Source organism: Lytechinus variegatus, chromosome 12 (assembly GCF_018143015.1).
Source record: "Lytechinus variegatus isolate NC3 chromosome 12, Lvar_3.0, whole genome shotgun sequence".
Lineage (NCBI taxonomy): Eukaryota > Metazoa > Echinodermata > Echinoidea > Temnopleuroida > Toxopneustidae > Lytechinus > Lytechinus variegatus.
In genome coordinates this window covers 5,896,477-5,917,596 of record NC_054751.1, presented here as the reverse complement: position 1 = coordinate 5,917,596, position 21,120 = coordinate 5,896,477, and positions in this window count along the sequence as shown.

Here is a 21,120-nt window from a genome sequence, read left to right as displayed (position 1 = left end):
TATATCTCTTTTATAGAATGTAAAAACCTTGACAAATAACGTAACCGATACGCATTTACATGCATTTATGTTTGGTAATAATGGCGAAAAAAAATATTTTGGTTAGTTTTTACACAGCTTTGCATAAGATTTACTAAGCATTTGGCGTTAGGAATTTCACCCAACCAACTTGAATTTTCGTTTTATTCAAACCAAATGTAAAGATTAATCGAGTAAATAGACGAAATAGCTTTGACGGAAATAAGTTTGTATTGGAACTTAGCAACCGTCTCTCGTTAAAGTTCTCGTAAACTATGCCCATAAAACGCCATGGAAGTTTTGTTATTATCACAATAAACTTACTTATTTGCAGTACATCATGCTATTATCAATGATTATAGTACTACCACAGTTTACGAGTGAGTGTCGTGCTTGTTTATTATATTCATTATATATCTTTTTTTTATTGAAAATGTTAATTCATCAATAGGCCAAGACTATAGTGTGCCTTAAATATCACTTTATAAAATGGAAAATTGCCCCCGCAAGAGGCTCAATCGGCCCGATCCCTAGCTTCGAGTTTCTTCAAAAATTTATATGCATATGTCCCCTCCCCCAAAAAAGATAATGATATTTCTGCATGAAACCATGGTGAGTACACATTAGGTATAGGGTGATTCCATGCTAGAAAAATAAGCCATTTTCACAACACACATCCTGCTGTCCAAACGAACCAGGAACTTCAACTTGTTTTGTAGTAATATTAAAGTACTACTGGGTAGTCAGACATGTAAAAAATTAATGACAACCAACAAAAATATGTTTTCCTTCGATGAATAAGGGGTTAAAATGTTGCGTGTCTTACGGGACATTTCTGCGTCCTGTACGACACACAGCATTTTCACCTTTTATTTACCCGTACTGAAACATTTTTTGTTGGTTATCAGTTTTTCATATCACTACCCGCTTGAACTTTATCGTTGACAAAAAAAAGTTTTTTTTTTGCTCAAGAGTTCAGCTGTAGGAGATTATAAATTGTTGTCAACATGTCCCGTGTGACACGCGGTTATGGAATCGCGGATAGAATTCCGAAGGCTCGTAATTCCAAATATTCATTATTCCGAAGGTTCGTAATTCCGAAACACGTAAATCGCCCATACCTCGTTGTTCATTAATCTGGAAAAGAAAAGGGGTTCGTTAATTTGAACATTATTTTGTTGCGTTATTCCGAAGGCCCATTAATCCGAAAACAAAAAAGGTTCGTTAGTCCGAAAATGAAATAAGGTTGGTCATTCAGAAAGTTCGTTTCGAAAAAAAACGAAATGAAAAGGGGGAGGGAAGGGCGGGGGGGGGTGGGGTGTGGGTAGACACACCGTTTCTTTTTCAATGGTTATGAAGATGGGAAGGCAGGGGCGTGGCGGAACATATTTTCGTTGGGGGTGTGCAAAGCCGAAAAAATGTCAAATCTTTTGGCAATATTTTCACCATACTTTTGGTGATATTTTCATCAAGATATTATCATCTGTGAGAAGTCACTGTGTGTTTTGTAGTAATCAAGTTAAACAAGGCCTTTTTGAATTGATGTCTGATTATCAATATCATAAGATATACAATGCGTCCCAGAAAAAAAAGAAACCGGGATTCCCATGACTTTTTAATTCAAAAGCAATTGAATTATATTTCATTTTATTTCAATTGGTGATGCCGAAAAAATGTCTCTGTTTCGGCATCACCAATTTTTCCAAAGGGTAGATAGCTCTGGGGAACCTTAACAAGCTACGCCTACCATTGTTCTCTTCATCTATTTCTTTCACACAATATTTAAATAAAAGAGTTGCCAAAGCTGTTGTACATGTATAACTTCACACATTTGTATACCATCTCCCATACGTGTACTCTATCAAAGCAATACCTTTGATCCAGCTAGGCATGGCGGCTTGTCATTGTTCAAAACCCACATTCACCCGACAAAGGAAATTATGATTGGTATGGTGTCAAAAATCTGTCTATCTGACGGTAAATCGGATCGGGGTCACTCTAGCCACTAACCCGTCTCTGTGGTCTAGTGGTTAAGGCACCGGCGTTCAAAGCTTGGGGCCCTGGTTCGATTCCCGGCAGAGACATTTTTTGGCATCACCAATTTTTCCAAAGGGTAGATAGCTCTGGGGAACTTTTATTTGAGCTACGCCTACCATTGTTCTCCCCCCCCCCCCTCTCTCTCTCTCTCACTCTCTCTCTCTCTATATATATATATATATATATACATAAGACAAATCAAATAGTTTCAAATAAAATGTAAAGAAAACGTAAAGTCTGGTTATGGTGATAGCCAAAATGAAACCCTCCAAAATAGAGGAATGTACGTGATTCTGTCTCATATTTCACATCCTTCTTAAACAGGAAAAACAAGCTGAAAAAGAAAGTGGGGAAGTTGTAAAAAAGAGTTGTGAGCAAAATGGGCTAGGCCTGAATAGGGTGAGCGAAGTGGCTGCGGAAGAAGGGTCGCGCGAGTGTTTCCCTTAGTCTTCACCACAGTACCAGCGCATAACCAGATCCAATTCACGCTCGTGTTGAATTGCAGTTAATGGGGGGGGGGGGGGTCACCCCTTCACTGATTTAACGCCCTTTTACACGGTAAAAAATCGTAATTTGAATGATGATTCCAGTGAAAATAAGGCTAATAACGAATTTTTAGCACGTGTTAAACCAAACTAGAATCACGAACGCTAATCGCGAATCCAAATTCAACTTTGTTGAATTCTAGTTAAGTTTTACTCAAATTACATTTCGATTTTACGTAGAAAGACTTGGCCTCCAAAATATCCTTGGGGGGGGGGCAGAGCTTATATGTCCCTTCCCTGATAGCAGACACGGTCGAAATGACGTCATTTTCTGGTGAGAAACTGGTAAATCTGGTCATATATACAAAACAAAAAAAGTAAGTCCCCCCTAAATCAAATTGTTGTAACTTTTGAACGGAATTACTTTGAGATATGATATTTCGTAGGTGGTTTTTCTACACTCATTAAGCAACTCCTAGGGAAATATGAGATTGGTCGGTTGGTTCATGCATGAGTAATTAAAGAATGAATTAAAAATGACCATTTTTGAAAGTCACAAGAAAGGTTTTTCAGATTGTGCAAGTACAAAGTTGGGCAAAAGTTGTTGTTAGGTGAAGTTTATGGTGTTAATGCTGTTTTACTATCCATCATTTAGCCACTCCACACACAATTTTGATATCGTATGTTAATAATAATAATAATAATAATAATAATAAAGGTATATTTACCCAGGGTAGCCACTTCAGTTCCGAAAACTGTTCTCCCAGCGGGCCCTGCTATTATTACCCGGCTAAGCTAGGCTACCTTCTCGGTGCACACAGCTTTTTGAGGAATTACTTCCTGCCGGTACCCATTTACCTCACCTGGGTCGAGTGCAGCACAATGTGGATAAATTTCTTGCTGAAGGAAATTACGCCATGGCTGGGATTCGAACCCACGACCCTCTGTTTCAAAGTCCGAAGACTAATCCACTGGGCCACAACGCTCCATGTTCATGGTTGAGTGAGCACAATATTGCAAGGGCCGCAGAAGCGGGTTTGAGGGAGGGGGGCTGGGGGCCCCCCACTTTTTTCCAAAACATGTACAAAAATGTAAAAATGACCATACGATTGTGATTTTTTGCATGGTCAGCCCCCCCCCCACACTTTAAAAACCGTTCCGCGGCCTGTATTGTGACATACATGTATCATCATAGGGGTTTTTGGTAGTATCCTCTACAACTTGTTAGGTCATATTAAAATTTGAAAATGTTGGTGGCTCCCCCGATTATAGGCCCCTCCCCCATTTTTAAATTCTGGATCCACCCCTGATTCGTCCATAAATTAAACTGATCATGAGAAATTGTTAGGAAAAGAATACATTTATGCAGTATAAATAGTATTCATTCCTAAGTTTTCGAATGTGTTCGCTCAACCATGAAAATGTAAAAAGCTCGGAAAGTGTGTGGTGATAGAAATGATGGATGATAAAAACAACAGCAATTAAAGTCACATTTGAAACCGCATTTGCCCCCAATGTTCACCTTATTACCCTTTAAAATGAGTAAGTGACATTGAAAATACCCATTTTCCCACTTTGATGCGTGCTCACTCATCCATAAATAAACAAATCGATTTCATTTTTGCACAGAATTCTGCCCATAGGTTGATAAACATTACTGCCAAATGACATTGCTAAAGACAGCCTTGAAAAAAAGAGTTCCGCCATATTGAATAAGGGGTTACTTATTCTAAAACATATGCACCCATAATGTACACAAGTCTATAAGAGAGGAAGTCAAAAAAATTTTGTTACTTCTGCCAACAGTTATTTCATGAAACTTCGCACATGGCTTCAGAGTGACACTATCCAAAAGGCGCGCACACCAAAATAACAATTCGATACGACACAGAGTGGGGCCAAGGCCTTGAAATTTCTTCTCATTTGCATAATTTTCAAATATTGTGTGCTCACTGATGCATTAAATATCGGGATTTTCTTAAAAATCAAATCAAATGAACCATGCAAGGAGGTATGTGACAGATATCCATAGTTACAAATTCCATTTTTTTTTCCGATAACGTAAAAAAAGAGCTAATCACATTCCACATGTTCATTCAAGCGTGAATGTTTAATTAAACGCCTTTGAATCATGGAAGCATGTTAAATGGTCATGAACGTAACGAAAAAGTTGATAAAGGATCAGTTTCAGTTACCAACATGAAACAATACTTGCTTATGATATTTGAAAATCGTATTTTTTGTTTTCAATAAATGTTCATTGAACCGTGAAACGATGAATATTGTTGAAGATACTCTTCCCAAAAATAACTTTCATCATATTCTATCATTTTTATTGATAAAAATGTTTTTTTAATCCAATTATAGCAAATTTTGACTTGTGTTTATTCAACCGTGAAATTTAGCCCAACAAGTTGTATCGTCTTTTGAAAGTACCTTTTACAGGCATTCTGACTATTTTTCATGATTTGAATGTGGAATCAGTTCCAATAAAATGGAATCAAAGTCATGCTGTTTGGCTTGTGACTTTTGAAAAGTGACATTTTTGCCTTCTGACGGTGCTCACTGAAGCATGACGTAAAATACGTCCATAACATTTACTCAGATGGTAGCTTATAAAATTACCTACACGCTCATGTAAAAATATATCAAAAACTCGCATTGGTTCGGAAATTATTGATGTTTGTTCAAGGGGGACTTACTTTTTTTGTTGTGCATATATTATGCACGACGTTGTTACGACGTCATTTTGACGACTTGAACGACAACTTTATTTTGCATTTTTGTATGACCAGATTATGACGTGATTATGACGTCATTTACTGACCAATCTACAACAAGTAAATTTTCATTTTAACATGACCACATTATGACGTGATTATGACACCATTTGTTTACCTAACAACGACGAAGAAATTTGCGTTTTCATGTGACCACATTATAACGTGATTATGACATCATTTATTTACCAATCAATGACGAGGAAATTTACAAGTTTTATTTCAAAGTACATACTATTTTGCCATTTTTTCAACCTTGCCATGTTAGCGAGGCTATTTTCTACTTAGAAAAGGAAAAATAACCCCCCCCCCCCAGAAAAAAAATAATAATACAGATTTTTTAAATTTTTTTTTAGGTAAAGTATATCATTCTTCGTAGAAAAAAAAGCTTCAAAAGCAGTGCCAAAAATAATCATTTCTTAACTGGTAACGTTGTCAACCAAAACCAAACAAGAAGAAGCTTTATCTATCAAAGAAGTTTGTATCTATATTTTAAAACCTTTTTTTCGTAATTGGTGTCATGCCCCGCGGTGTCATGCAAAACCCCTAACTAGTTAACTCACCCCCCCCCCCCCCCCGGCTCACACCCTATCAAAATTCATGATCCGCAGAATTAAAGGGGAATGAAACCTTTGGAATAAGAAGGCTTGTGTCGAAACAAAAAAAAATCAAAGAATAAGAACAAAGAAAGTTTGAGAAAAATTGAACAAATAATGAGAAAGTTATGAGCATTTGAATACTGCGATCACTAATGCTTTGGAGATCCTCCCATTGGCAATGCAACAAGGATGTGTGATGTCACATGTGAACAACTTTCCCTTTGATGGACTATAAAATATCCTCAAATTGTCTCTTTCTGTTTTTTCTTGTGGTGATACAAACTCGTTATCCATGATTTATTCTTTGAAAATCTGTATTACATGCCCTCCTAAAGAAAGAACACATGATCTAGTGATAGATGTGATAAAATAGGCAATTTAAGTGAAATATATACTAAAGTAATGGGGAGAGTTGTTCACAAGTGACATCACACATCTTTGTCACATTGCGAATTCGAGGATCTCCATATCATTAGTGATCGTAATATTCAAATGCTCATAGCTTTCTTATTATTTGTCTGATTTTTCTGAAACTTTCGTTGATCTGTTTCTTTGATTTTTCTATTTTCACACAAGCTATCTTGTTCCAAAGGTTTCATTCTCCTTTACCGCCTTCGCTCGGGAATTCGAATTCAAATCATAGTTTTCGAGTGAGCGCCCTTTGTGAAAAGTCCGATGATTCTAAAGACGATTGGCAATCATCAATACAATGATGATTCAAGAGTCACGTACGTGTGGAAAGGCCCTTAGTTTTTATCCATTGAAAGGAATCACTATTCGAATCCCCCAACCTAATAAAACCTCTTAAAAAGTTTTGCAACTCAGCTTTGGGGGATGATATCTTTTTGGTTAATATAGTATAAAATATGAAACTGGTATCATTTCAAAGCTGAATCATTCCTATTTACAATGACATGCCATTTGCTGTGATTATGTATTCATGGAATATGTAGTCACCCAGAACATTGAGAAAAGTCGGAAGTGAAATGTTGCAAAATGCATTGATTTCTAACAAGGGTCTCCATTTCTATAGAATTTCCACCATGCAGGTGACAGTGAATGCACTCGGTCCATCCTCGAAACAATTAGAAATTCGCTATTGGAAACGGCGCATTTTGTAACATTTCATTTCAAACATTGCTGCGTATTATCATGTCTGTGTATTTCATGATAACACTAGCATTACAAATGACACATGATTGTAAAGAACAATAATCATGCTTTCTAAAGATATCACTTTTACACACATGATGGTGGCACATAAAAAAAATTATTAGCACTCAAACTTGCAGTTTGAGTTGCAGAACTCAAACATGACATGGCAACAAATTTTGCAACATTTCATTTTTTACATTGCTGCATAATTATCATGTCTGTGTATTTCATGATAACACTAGCATTACAAATGACACATGATCGTAAAGAGGAATAATCATACTTTCCTTTGATACCACTTTTACATATAATGATGGCACACTAAGAAATTTATTAGAAATTTTACTCAAACTTGAGTTGCAGAACTTTTTTTGAGGGGTTTATAAATGATGACACTACATTCGCTCCGGGTTCTATTTCGTCTAAGATATATTGGCCCGTATTCTGAAGTCGGGTTTAACTTAAACTCAGGTTTAAAGTTGTGGTCTAAGTATGGCGAGCCAATTGTTACATAATCAGTAACAGTAGAGATATTATACTTCAGCTCATTCGGCTCTCAAATCATTTATAATTGTGTAGGAAGTATAAATAGATGATTGTCTTCACCATCGATGAATCAGGAAAGAGCACAGTAAACATAAGAAACATACAACTTAATACAAATTTTGATACTTATGGCTTTCCATACTTAAACCACAACTTTAAACCTGAGTTTAAGTTAAACCCGACTTCAGAATACGGACCATAGGGTTTGGGTTAAGGATGCAAGAGGGTGTTATATTAGGTTTAGGATAGGGTACCATGTGTTGACTCAAGGGTTGAAGTTGGTAATTGCGTAAGTGTGTGGAATTTACAGAGGAGCAAGTGTCGCCCGAGCAAATGTCATGGAGCCCCACAAATACCATTGATAGTAGCATAACTGCAACATGTATCTCATACTCAATATCACTACACATTAATAATTTTTTTGAAGAAGTCTTTATTGATAATAATGAGAATGATAAAATATTAATAATGATAATATAACAATTGATGACAGGGATTTAAATAAACCCATTATGGTGGTAAATAGTGACCAGGCAGTCGATAATAGGATTTAGAATTAATCCTTAGAAATTTAAATGTAAATCTTAAGATAGATTTTTAAATAAGAATTTATTCACATTTAAATCTTTAAGGACAAATTTTAAATCCTAACATCGACCGGTCATTATTCATCGCCACAATGGATTCATTTTTACAAATCCTTGTAATTTTTTAGTTGAAAAGTGTTATAAATTGCATGCACTGGCCATTGATTTCATCGCAAACACTGCCATGCTTGATTGATCCCACTATACTATCAGACTAGTGAGCAAAGGGGAAAGTTATGTTGTTTAAAAATGATGAAGCTATATTCCCAACCTGCATGTGTAACTTCTGCTAAATCAATAAGAATATCATAAAATGCTTTTTCTGTTAAAACAATTTTTCTTTTATGCACCGTTCATCGAAATAAGAGAGGGCCTCAAATATCCAAAATATGCATGTATTCATGTCTCATGAAAAGTTTCTCTGGGGTGTGGTCTTTTCTATGTTTATTATCGCCACAGACATTTGCTAATTGAAAAAATAAAGTCAAAAGACCTGATATCATAGATAATTTGTAAGAATGTCGGTGGAACTTAAAAGTCAAGACCACCTTAGAAAAATGTTGATTTGAATCAATAGAGAAAAATCAGACAATCACAATGCTGAATATTTCATCAAAATTTGATGTAAAATAAGAGAGTTATGGCATTTTAAAGTTTCGCCTATTTTCAACAAAATAGTTATATGAACGAGCCAGTTACATTCAAATGAGAGAGTCGATGATGTCATTCACTCACTATTTCTTTTGTATTTTATTATATGAAATATGAAATGTTGTTATTTTATCCTCATTGTCATGTGAAATGAAGTTTCATTCCTCCCTGAACACGTGAAATTCCAATATTTTAACATTTTGTGCTTCAGGCAAGGAGGTCCTAATTCATAAAAATAGAAATATTGTATAATTCAAACAAAAAACAAAAGAAATATTGAGTGAGTGACATCATCGACTCTCTCATTTGAATGTAACTGGCTCGTTCATATAACTATTTTGTTGAAAATAAGCGAAACTTTGAAATGTCATAACTTTCTTATTTTACATCCGATTTTGATGAAATTTTCAGCATTGTGCTTGTCTGATTTTTTTCTCTATTGATTCAAATCAACATTTTTCTGAGGTGGACTTGACCTTTAAACTGATGTTGGAAATCTGAGGGCAAACGATTTTCCATTTGCCAGTACTATACGTCAGATCTAACATATAGGCGAGCGAGACCGGACCCCACACCGTAGAGTGTAATAATAATATTTGATGAAATAAAAAATGAATAATTCAATTAACTGTATCCAAGTTTGATCCAGAAATGAGAAAATTGATTATTGAAATATGGACTATAACGTAAGTTAGAATAACACACATTGTCATCAAGAAAAGAGATGTATGACAGCATGATAAAAAAGAGATCAGTTTGAAACTTGATGTTAAAGGAAAAGGATAATAATTATTGCTTGAAATTAAATGGATGGACGATTGAAACGGGTAGAAAGATAATCAAAAAAGTACAGGAGCGGTGTCATGGGGATGGACATTAATGAATGAATATGAAATTGAAAGAAAAGGAGAATGAATAAGAACGAGAAAAGAAAAACTATCCCAGTTTTACTACCTCCTACCAAAAAATGATTATTTGCTTTTCTGTTGTATTGCACATATACTATTTTTAAAATTAATTTCATTCAGGAATTCCCAAGGATATGTCCTAGTCAACATGGTCGACGCAAATACTCTGAGATCAATATAGAGAGTGCACTCAATCTTGTGGACGAAAGGGCCTCTCTTCATTCAGCCTCAAAAAGATCCGGTATCATGATAAAGTCCACAACAAATACAAATGTTCTAAGTCAGGACCAGTGGCGTAACAGGCTGGGGGGCAAGCTGCCCCCCCCCCCCTTGGCGGATTTCACCGGGAAAAAAAATCGGGAAAAAAGAGAAAAGGAAGGGAGAAAGAAAGGGAAAGGGGAAGGAAAGGGGAATTGGAAAGGAAGAAAGGGAAAGGGAAAATGGAAAAGAAAACGAAGATAAAATATTTTTTAAACAGAATAGGACAGCGGGAAAATGAACGAACAACATTTGAGGAAGGATAAATCATTCCGAAATAGGCCTATGTAAGGCAATAATGAAAATTGGCAAACAACAGCGGGAAATGAAGTTAAAATGGAATCAGTCAAAAGCTAAATTGGAAAACAAAGAAAAGGGACAAGAAAAACAATAACACGACCGGGCTGCCGATGATTGAAAATAAAGAGCGGGAATAAAGATGGACTGCATACAACATTTTGCTATAAGCTAGCTAAATTTTATTCAAATAAGATACCGGGGCTTTGCCCCGACCCCACACAGTAGGGGCTCTTCATCTATAGCCTTTATAACTCCCCCTGTAGGGACCCTTCTTACATTAGGCTTTACGTTCAGTCACTGGCGTACAGGCGTGGGGGGTCTTGGTGGCAAAACCAAAGGAAATAAAAGAAATTAAAGGAGACAACGTATAAAGAAATAAATGGAAACAATGAAATGTGTTAATTGCTGAATGAAAATATCTATATATCACATAATTAGAATTTAATTCATTAGGTAAACTTTTTCCAGCTTGCTTTCCTCGCTGGCGACTTATAACAAAATAATATTCCCACATTGCTATTTTGTTCATTACGCAAGGTATAAGCTATATTCTGTATAGATATTTGATTAAAAACAGCGGCATTCTGCGAGGTTAAATGGCTTTGATATCAACAAGCACTGCCGTATATGAGTATGGTAGGGTTGGGCCATGACCCCCAAAAGTTCTACAACCAAGAACAAAAAAATATGGAGGAAAGGAAAGCAAAGCAAATGAAAAGTTTAGGATAAGGTTTTTTTTTTTTACTGAATATGATGTCAAAACATATCTCAAAGTTAGATTCTCATGAAAAGGTGATTTTTTCTCGCTCGCTTCGCTCGCTCGGGACTTATATTAAGCAGCATTTTTTTTAGCACATGCACCATACTGCACCCCTCGTTTTTTATATTTTTTTACTCTTCTTGCTACTACCGCAAAGCATCCTGTTCATGGTGGCGTACAGACCATGAAAAAAGGAATGGAAAGAGAGAAGGGTGAAATATATTATTCTCTGGATATCACAAAATTGAATTTTTGTATTAAAAATGTCAAAATTTTCGGTCGTTCGCTTCGCTTGCTCGCAACTTAAAAAAAATTCTGCCCGATACGAAACAGAAAATCTGGCCCTCTTAAAATGGTTGCCTCATTACACCACTACGCCTGTTCATATTATGACCGGGAAATTTTTTGCTCTCTTGCCCCCCCCCCCTTGCCACCGACCCCTGTTACGCCGCTGGTCAGGACCTCGCCCAGTGCTTTCCTTTACAGAAGAGGAACAGGTTGTACCGCATCTTAACTTCATGGCCGATCGTGGTTACAAAAATATGGACTTTTAAGGAGAGATGTGCATGAGTTTGATTCTATATCACTATACTTTTCATTATTTTGAAACAGATGCATGATTATAAAATTATTGTTTGCTACTTTTTCTGTGAAATTATTTATAAAGCTTATTTTTTGCTACAGGCAATCACACTAGCTAGTAATTCAGCCAACAATCTGAAGAGGCTGAAACCATCGCCCTGAACACAAACGCATTTGGTTCAAAGGTTTCCGGGACGGAGGCCAGCCATCCGACCTGTGAAACCACATGCAAGGTCTCTCTATGTCTTAGCCGAAGTCATCTAAACAACCCTGGTAAACAACAGACAGTCAGGGACTACTACTAGGAGCTTGACAGAATCCTTAAGAAGTACAACCTTCTCGAATAACCCAGACATTTTTTTTTTTCAAGATAGACGAAGTTGCTTTCAATTGCAAATAACACTGGCCGGTCGAGATCGTGACGAGGAAATCTGCATGCCATCGGCCACTGTGTCTATTAGTCTTCCACCATTCCTCGTTTTCAAAGAGAAAAAGACCACCGAGACCCAGCGAGAAGGCGGACTGCCAGGAACATTGGTAGAAGTGATTACTTGGAATTATTCTTCAAGTTTATGACATGTATGAAGGAACATTATTATCTTCCCCTACATTAACGGAAGGTGCATGGGCGGATGGGGGCGGCTGATTTACGACGGAAACAAGTCTGTCAGTCCCTGTCCTTTAGATGTCGATCTAACAACAAATCGTGCTGTTCGTCCTCCCAGCTCACACTAGTCACTGCATGCAGCCAGTGGATGTTGGGGTATTCAGACCGTATTTTCCCTCAAAAATGCATTACATATGCAGTCGATTTCTCAGCCAACATTCTGGCCGATATAGATACGACCTGTGTCAATTTGGAAATGCATAGACTAGTATTCTATGAACAAGGAAAACCTTTCAGCAGGATTCAGGGCCACCGGTATATATGTTCCTCTCAACCGAGAAAGGGTTGACATTGATGTCATCTGCGGACCGTCAACGCTTTTGAATCCCGCACCAGAGTCCGTACTAGAGAATGCCGAACCTGTGACACCAAGTGAGGCATATCTTGCTGAACGCCGCCCTTTCACCAGGCCAAGATCAGAAGAAGAGGAGGTTAAGTACCAAGCAGCTGGAGTTGCAGTGACAGATCAAGGGATATTCTTCAAGATTCTCCGCGTCACTGGCGTAAATCCGTGTTGATGGGTGGGGGGATGACTGAAATATTTTGGCATTTTTTTTGCAATCATGTTTTTAGATATGCAAGGAATTGTCATTGATATGTCCACACCGGCGTTCCGTGGGTCTCGGCATTATGGGGACACCAGCAAATTTTTGTAATCACTGAGTGAGCGCGCGAGCTGAATTTTTTATATATTCACACCTTAAAAGGGACATTATGATCAAATTTATTTAATCCTGATAGGTACCTGTCTTGCTAAACAATGCGAGCGCGAAGCGCGAGCTGAAATTTTCGTATATGTTGACCCCAAACAGTGACATTTTAAGGATTATATTTTAGGAATCCATTAAGAGTATGCATATCTCACCATAGTCATCTATTTAAACTGTTATTTTTTTTTTGATTGAATATTGCTTCTTGTCGATATTTATTTTTCATTGCTTTATTATGACTATTGGTTTATTACTTTGTGAAACTGAATTGTATTGTTATGTTGCATATATTATCTTGAATGCAGAAATAAATAAAACAAATCAAATCAAAATCAAATGCGAGTGCCAAGCGCTTGCTGATTTTATTAGAACTACATTTGAACACATGAAACACTTTTTGTAGTCTTTGCAATCATGATTATCATACGCATCTCACCAATCAAATATTGCGAGCGCGAAGCGCGAGCTGAAAATTTAGGTAATTCAGACCTGAAGTTGGGCATTCTCAGGTTTCTTTGTAGGAATTAGGTATTTCATTAACCAAATGATGCGAACGCGAAGCGCGAGCTGAAAATTTTTGATATTCAGATCAGAAGAAGGGAGATTTTAAGGACTGATTTTAGGAATTCATGAAGAGCAGACATCTCACCAGTCCAAATGCGAACGTAATCACGGACAGTTTTTATACGAAGATCTTAACATGGGGCGATCACTTTTTGAGTCATGTAAAAGAAGCATATGTCACTTTATATGATAACTCAAGTGCTAGGAAATGTATTTGGTTTGTATTGACTTAAACACGTGATGTTTTAGTACAACAGGATTATATATCTTGTTAAACAGACAATGCGAGCACCAGGAACAATGAAGACGTAGGCCCTGGACAAATCATGTTTCATAAAGTTATGATAAAAATGTTTCTTATGTAATGTAACATAAATAATTATAACATTATTGTGAATAATATTTTCTTCTTTCCCACTACGTTTCTCTTCCTTTCTCCATCATTTCTCCTTTTACCCGTTTTTTTTTTTAGGGGGGGGGGGGTCAACCGATGGGGGGGGGGCATGTGCCCCCCATGCCCCCCCCCCCGGTAGTTACGCCACGTATGTCCATATGGCAAATACCCCTCCGATATTATCTATTTTACCCCATGATGGTTTGATGGTTTTATTAGAGATTCACTACAAAATGTTTTGAAATTCCATCTTAATCCATCCCCAAAACCCCAACATCGTTGAATTGGAAGAAACGGGGGTTTCTCTTCAATGTTATAATAAGGACAGAAGTATTTCGTTTGCAAATGGTGAACTGGCTCTTTATTTGCATTTTATGATCCAATGATATTGTTTCATTTGTTAAGCGGTAATTTAGGAAGAAAATTCACCAACAAAACAATTATTTCTTGTAATATTTTTTCATTTCTTTCGCAGAAAGTGGGGGGGGGATGTTTGTACAGGCCACCCCCCCCTCCTCGAAAAGTGGGGGGATATATCCCCCCATCCCCCGGGATATATCCCTCCGGGATTTACGCCAGTGATTTCTATTATTTCAAAATACTAAGAAACAAAAAAGGTAACAATAGAACGAATGAAACTTTAAAACACTATTTTCGATTCATTCTTATATGACGTTATCCAGCCATTAAATATCAACTGATTAGAGATGAATTGGAAATAAAGGTTAGTGTGATAGACATGACCATAAAAAATGATCTTTCGTCACCGTTTTTTGTCGTTACCCTATAATCAGGCAGCCTGTACGGTATATCAATTTGCCATAGGAGTCGCACGTTCGGTACGCGGTACGCACATTACGTAAACGATAACATCATAGAGATGTAAATTATTGACAATATTATACATCTTTATGGATATTAAACATTGGCGCTATATATAGCGGCGGCGCGGCCGGCCGGAAACAAACTCGACTACAGACACGGTACCGTAGTACGCGGATCGGACGGTGACAAATGCAAGGCCGGGGGTACGGGTACTGCGTTCGACTTTGGTTTCCGCGGAGAATCTTCGCCATCTTTCTTTCGTTTTGCAACATTCTTTTTCTGTAGGATTTCAGGCATTAGTAAGTCTGACGAAAAATGAATGAATATTTCTGTAATTTAGGACGATTTAATAAAAAGTGATAGGTACAAAATTACATAATGTACCGTATATAGGCCTAATGCGATCCACCTAACGTTAGATCTAGACTAGACCTAAATTAACGTTAGGCCTGCCTCGAGCGAAGTTCGTGCAGGCTCGAGCTCGCGCTCCACTCCACTACCGCTACACTACACTCCACCTACCCGAAGTGTATAGTGTAGCGGTAGTGAATTGGAGTGGAGCCTGCACGAACTTCGCTCGAGGTAATCTAGGCCTCTATCTACGGTACGGTATAGGCCTAGACTAGGCCTACTGTATACATTACAGAATCTCTACGTTACCGCCCCGGTACACGATACAGTAAGGGGCGCGCGAAAACGTTCTTGAGAAGTTAATCTAGAAGAAAAATATATTATTGAACATACCAGAGCCTAGCCTAGGGCTAGGCTAAGGTCACAGTAAAAAATTGTTCATACCAAGGTCAAGGACAAAGGCCCAAAAATATAGGAATTCTTTTTATGTTAGAATACCTAAGACATGGAATAGCCTTAAGGAATAGCCTAAATAATGATGTTGTCACTGCCCCAAGTGTGCACAGTTTTGAAGCTGCCTAGGCCCTGGATAGATGCTGGAAAAATGAGACAGTAAAATATGAGTATGACTACGAAAGCCCTGTTCCAAGTGAGCCAGCCATCTTGAGGAGGAAAAACCTAGAACTGAATACGGAGGCATAACAATACATGCCTAGGCGCCTACATTCAGAAACTTCCCTAGATCTACATGTAGGTATCCCGACCCTAGGTAAGTTGAGTTGAGAGCAGAGTGTCGGCGCGCGTTCGATCGCGCTCGCCTAGCTAAGCTAACTAAATTTACTGTACGGGGCCAGGCGCTAGCATAGGTTACTGCGCGTGCGGCAGCCGTTGAGTTCCCCGGGGGGGGGGGGGAGGGCCACACAGTTTGTTGAAAAGCAGCCGCAGAGCGCTGTCCGACCATCGCCTCTGCGCAAGCGAGCGCTACCAGCGGAGGCCGCGCTAGCTGCATCATGCACGCATGCCTGTTCCAATCAATTTATAGTCTTAATTTCATATCTACTTGAGATGGAAATGGACATTGGCCATTAGTGTCAGGGTTGGCGATTTTTTTTTATTTAAAAAAAAAAATAAAAAAATCTGATTTTTTTTATTTAAATCAGATTTTTTTTATTTTTTAAAAGTTCCTTCAAAAAATAGGGTAATTATCCCCCCCCCCCTTACTCTTACAATGACATCAATATTGATGTTATACATTTCACCCCTAATATTGTTCTTAACCACATATTTTGTAATTAAAATCCAGTAAAAATGGACAATTAAAAATAAATTTGAGGAATCATGTATCTGAACTTAATTATATCATACGTAGGCCTAGGAAGAAATATTCCATAGGGAATTCCCAGTGAGTAGAGAAAATGCCCCTCTAGGATTTTTCAATGAAATATTTAAAAATCCAAGAGAAAAAATCCCTGATCAAAACTGCCAACAAACCCTTTGCCAAGTACTAGTATTCATGTATATTGTAAGATAAATAATTCAAATCAATGATTTTTTTTCAATTAGTCACAGCTTTACAATAGTCAAAGAGAGACTACAACTGTATATGTTTAGGACCTTTTTAGTTTGATAAAAAGCTCTTCTCGCTACAGATATAGATGCAAAACTCTCAGTTTTGGAGAACAATATATAAGAGATAGCTTAGTCAAAGGGTGACTATACTACATTATGTTACTGTGATTTTTTACATTAATGTACAATTTTTATTCCCATATTCTCTACAAAAAAATCTGTTTGATCCATAAAGTATGAAAAAAAATCTACTTACTTTTAACTTAAAGGATAGAAACTGCAAAACTGCTTAAATTACAACATATGTATTACAAAAAGAAGTATTTTATTTTAAATGAGACACAGCTTACAACTGCCAATGATTGTAACTGAAGTACCTGCATCTTAACATTTAAATGCAGTGTTAAATGTTTATTCTGAGTTTTGCAAATTGTTGTTATAGCGCTCTTTCCATTATTACATGCAGATACAAAACTTCCATTATTTGTAGCACTGAACATAAAATGGGCTGCAGTGACTTAAAGGTTTATAAGAGAAGCTTTTCTCAACAGTCAAATTATGACTGTACTACATTATGTTAATGTGATTTTTATAATTATGTTATTTAAAACATCAAATGTGTAATAAATGTAACAATACGAAATAAGAGGCATGTTAAATATGTTGATTACATGCAGGTATCATTTTTTATTTTACATGACAGAAGTAGTTATGTGTAGGCGAAGGATCAAAACTGGAAAACTGCCAACAAACCTTTTCTCATTGACTTTATATATTTTTTTTTACAAACTGCTCTCTGAAAAGTCTTTGGATTATGTGAAAACTTTATGTTAAGAAAGAAATTGACTAATAATAACTGACAAAGAATGTAAAATTTCAGAAGAAAAACTCGACATAATTTACAAAAAATGATTACCTATTGACAACATACATCTGTAGTTTTTAAGGAATTACCTGATTTTATTAATTTGATTTTAATTTGTTTTAAGTAGATATGAAGACTTTGTTGATCTTTTGTTGATATAAAGTTAATTCAAAGTTTTTCAGTTGACTTGAAGAATTAAAACTGCATTGAACAAATACTTTGTCCATGATTTGTACATTTTTCAATGGAAGTGATTTAATTCAATGATTTTTAAAAAAAATCATGGTGATTTAAATCCGCCAACCCTGATTAGTGTATTTCTATTTTGAAGGTTTGATATCTTAATTTCACTTTTAAATGTTACTGTAATGTTAGACTTAGTCACCCACGGAGTGAGGTATACAGTCGCCCTCACATTTTGGAATTTGCACTGTACTCTAGCTATTCAGGGCCCTGCTGCCTAAAAGCTTACCATTATGGTAACTTTGCGATCCAATGGTAACTTGCATGAAATCAGTGATTCTGATTGGCTGTTGATCAGCATTACCATGGCAGTTACCTGACCCCATAAACATAGGATTAGACACAACAACCAGGTAAAAAAAAATTCCAAATAAAAAAGATATGGCTAAAGATGTGATGTTCATTTCCATATAATGTGATGTTTATGTGCAATTTATGTTACATCGGGCTACATCATGTTATATCAGCTGACAAGCAATCAAATTCACAATCTAATTCTAAACCTCAGGAGCTCATTTCTGTGACACTGTTATTTATTTACAGGCCTTACTATATGTCATGGTGGTTAATGCATGGATATAGTCAGTGTAGTATGTACAGTACATTGTGTACTGTATATCCCCTATGGATACAAATGAAATGTTCTTTTATTTGATAAGTTAATTGTATTTCGCATATATTCTGTAAACCTCAATTTAGAGGAATGAAAGCAATATAACTATATAAAGCTGCTTGCTATTAGGTACTGTTCAAGTGGCTATTGACTCTACAATTAATGGTTTAAAAACTGTACTAATTTTAGAAAAAAAATCAAATTGGCTGCCACAAAAAGCATATGAATAGACACCAAAACCAGAGAAAAAGATCACAAAATAAAGAAGTTGTGGCCAAAAATGTGATGGGGGGGGGGTGGCCATTTTGGATTTTGTCCCGGTACACTTTTCCTCGGACCCGAGACAAAAAAATAATGTCATTTCATGTTGAGATAAGGTAAAAGGAACACAAAACAACTTCTTCAACAGTAAAATAAAAAAAAATCACCTATTTATAGCCCACTCCTGGGCAAGTCCAAGAAAAGGTCACCTTAGAAGGCAAAATTTCATCTTTGATTTAAGAAGTTATCTTTGGTGGGGTAAGAAAGCCCAAATGTTGAATTTTCAAATTTCATTAAGAAAAAATTAATAATATGCATAATTATGCTAATTTGGGGCACCTAATTTGCATAATTAGTAAAATGGGCGTTACGTATGGGACAATTATGAAAACTCATAGAAAATAAAAACAAAACTTGTGAGATTTAGTCATAGGTGGGACATGGACCCCCTAACATCTTATTACTTTTGGGGGAAAAAAAGTGGTGTCATCTAATTAATTATGCAAATTAGGTCTTGTCCAAGGATGGAATGTCCCATACGTAACATTTTGAGGATGTTTTTTAAGTTATTTCTCATAATACAATACTTGTATTGTTGCATCTCTGGGAAGTTCTAATTTATAAAGTATGAAAATGTTATACCCCAAAAAGTTTCAAAATTACAGTTTACCTTTTAATTAAAAGTTAATTAAAAAATTGTTACGTATGGGACAAAATGTTACGTATGGGACATTTACACACAATGTCAATGGGGAGATTTGTGTACAAAGTGAATGGAGAAAAACAAATTTCAAGAGTGCTCTAAAAAGTGATTATTTACCTTTTCTTTAGTTTTTAAAGACTGATTTGTTATGAATACTGATTAATGAAAGCAATTGAAGAAAAACAATTGTGAAAATGGAAAAATATGAAAAAATAAAAAACAATAGAAATACATTAGAAATTCATTAAACCATGAAAAACAAGAAAAACAAATGTTGAAATGGCTAATTTCCTCTTCAGTCATATCAAATATGTCTCAATAGAACATTTTAAAAGACAGAAACTCTTTTGTTATTTCCATATTTTAAATTATTTCAATTTTTGGAATTATGGGGAAAATTGTGTACGTTCTCTATGGGGACAAAATGTCCCATACGTAACTGTCCCATACGTAACATGTCATTAATTTGTTTAATTAGAGTTTGTAATTAGAGGGATTTGGCTTATGACATGAAACTTGCCTTAGATATACTAGAGTATTGTGACTTCTATCACACTAAGTTACAAGTTGGCAAATGGAATACTTTCAGAGAATTTTCAAATTGAAATAAATGTTTTAAAAATTGTCTTTTTTCTGCGTCCCATACGTAACGGCCCATCTTTTCTCTCTAAAAGGTCAAGGTCACATGTCACCATTTTTTGCATGATTATTCTTCTCCTAGATGTCTACCATCATAAGGGTATTCAATCTAATCGAAGTTAATTAACATTATTTTTCAGGTCATTAAAGCCTCTGAAATGTCCCATACGTAATGCGCGCGAATTCTTGGACTTGCCCTCCTATCAAAAATCAATTAACGTACATGTATGTATGCTCGTCTATGATAGGGCCTAGGAAAAAATATCCTCCAAAAAGTTGCTGAAATTTCAAATTTTACATCTTTACATTCATAAGTTGGCCATCTGTTTTCCACATTTTCTTGAAATTGTTTTGGCTTTAGATGTAGTTGGAAACAACCAAATAAAATGAAGAATGTTTGTCTCTTTCTTGACTGGAACTTTGTTAAATGATGTTACACTCTGCTTGTATTACATGTATAGTCCCGCTTGTAGCTACTTGACTTTCATGGTGTTGACAGAGTGTAAAACAATATTTAAATTGATCAAACTATCGACAGTCGTTTTCAGCAACATCATGAAAGTCTACTTGTGGGACTGCAATACTGACCATGTGTATCATGCATGCACCTTTATTAGAATAAAGTCCAACTTTGACGTTGAAGAAATAATGGTGGGGCCAGAATATTATTCAATAAAAACTCTTTGTCTTTTCTCCATTTCTCCAGTCTAGTCTCCTCGGAACAATCTACAACCAGGAGACAAAATGTACTTCTATAAGTACTAGCTCAAAGGCAAGATACAACTGCACACTAGTTGTTGGACAACCAAGACCATGTCTAACTTTATTGATGTAAAACCAAAACACACAAAACAGGTGTGGACACCTCTCAAGAAACCACCACACCCTGGGTCTGTTCATATTCTGTCAGATGACGCCCTCCTTGTTTTGGCAACTATCAGAGAGGATCACAGAAAGAAGCTTGAGGATCAACAGAGGAGACGTCAAATGTCAAAAAGTGAGCAGATATTCCTATTCTATTTGAAATTTGCAGTTCATTACAATAAATTG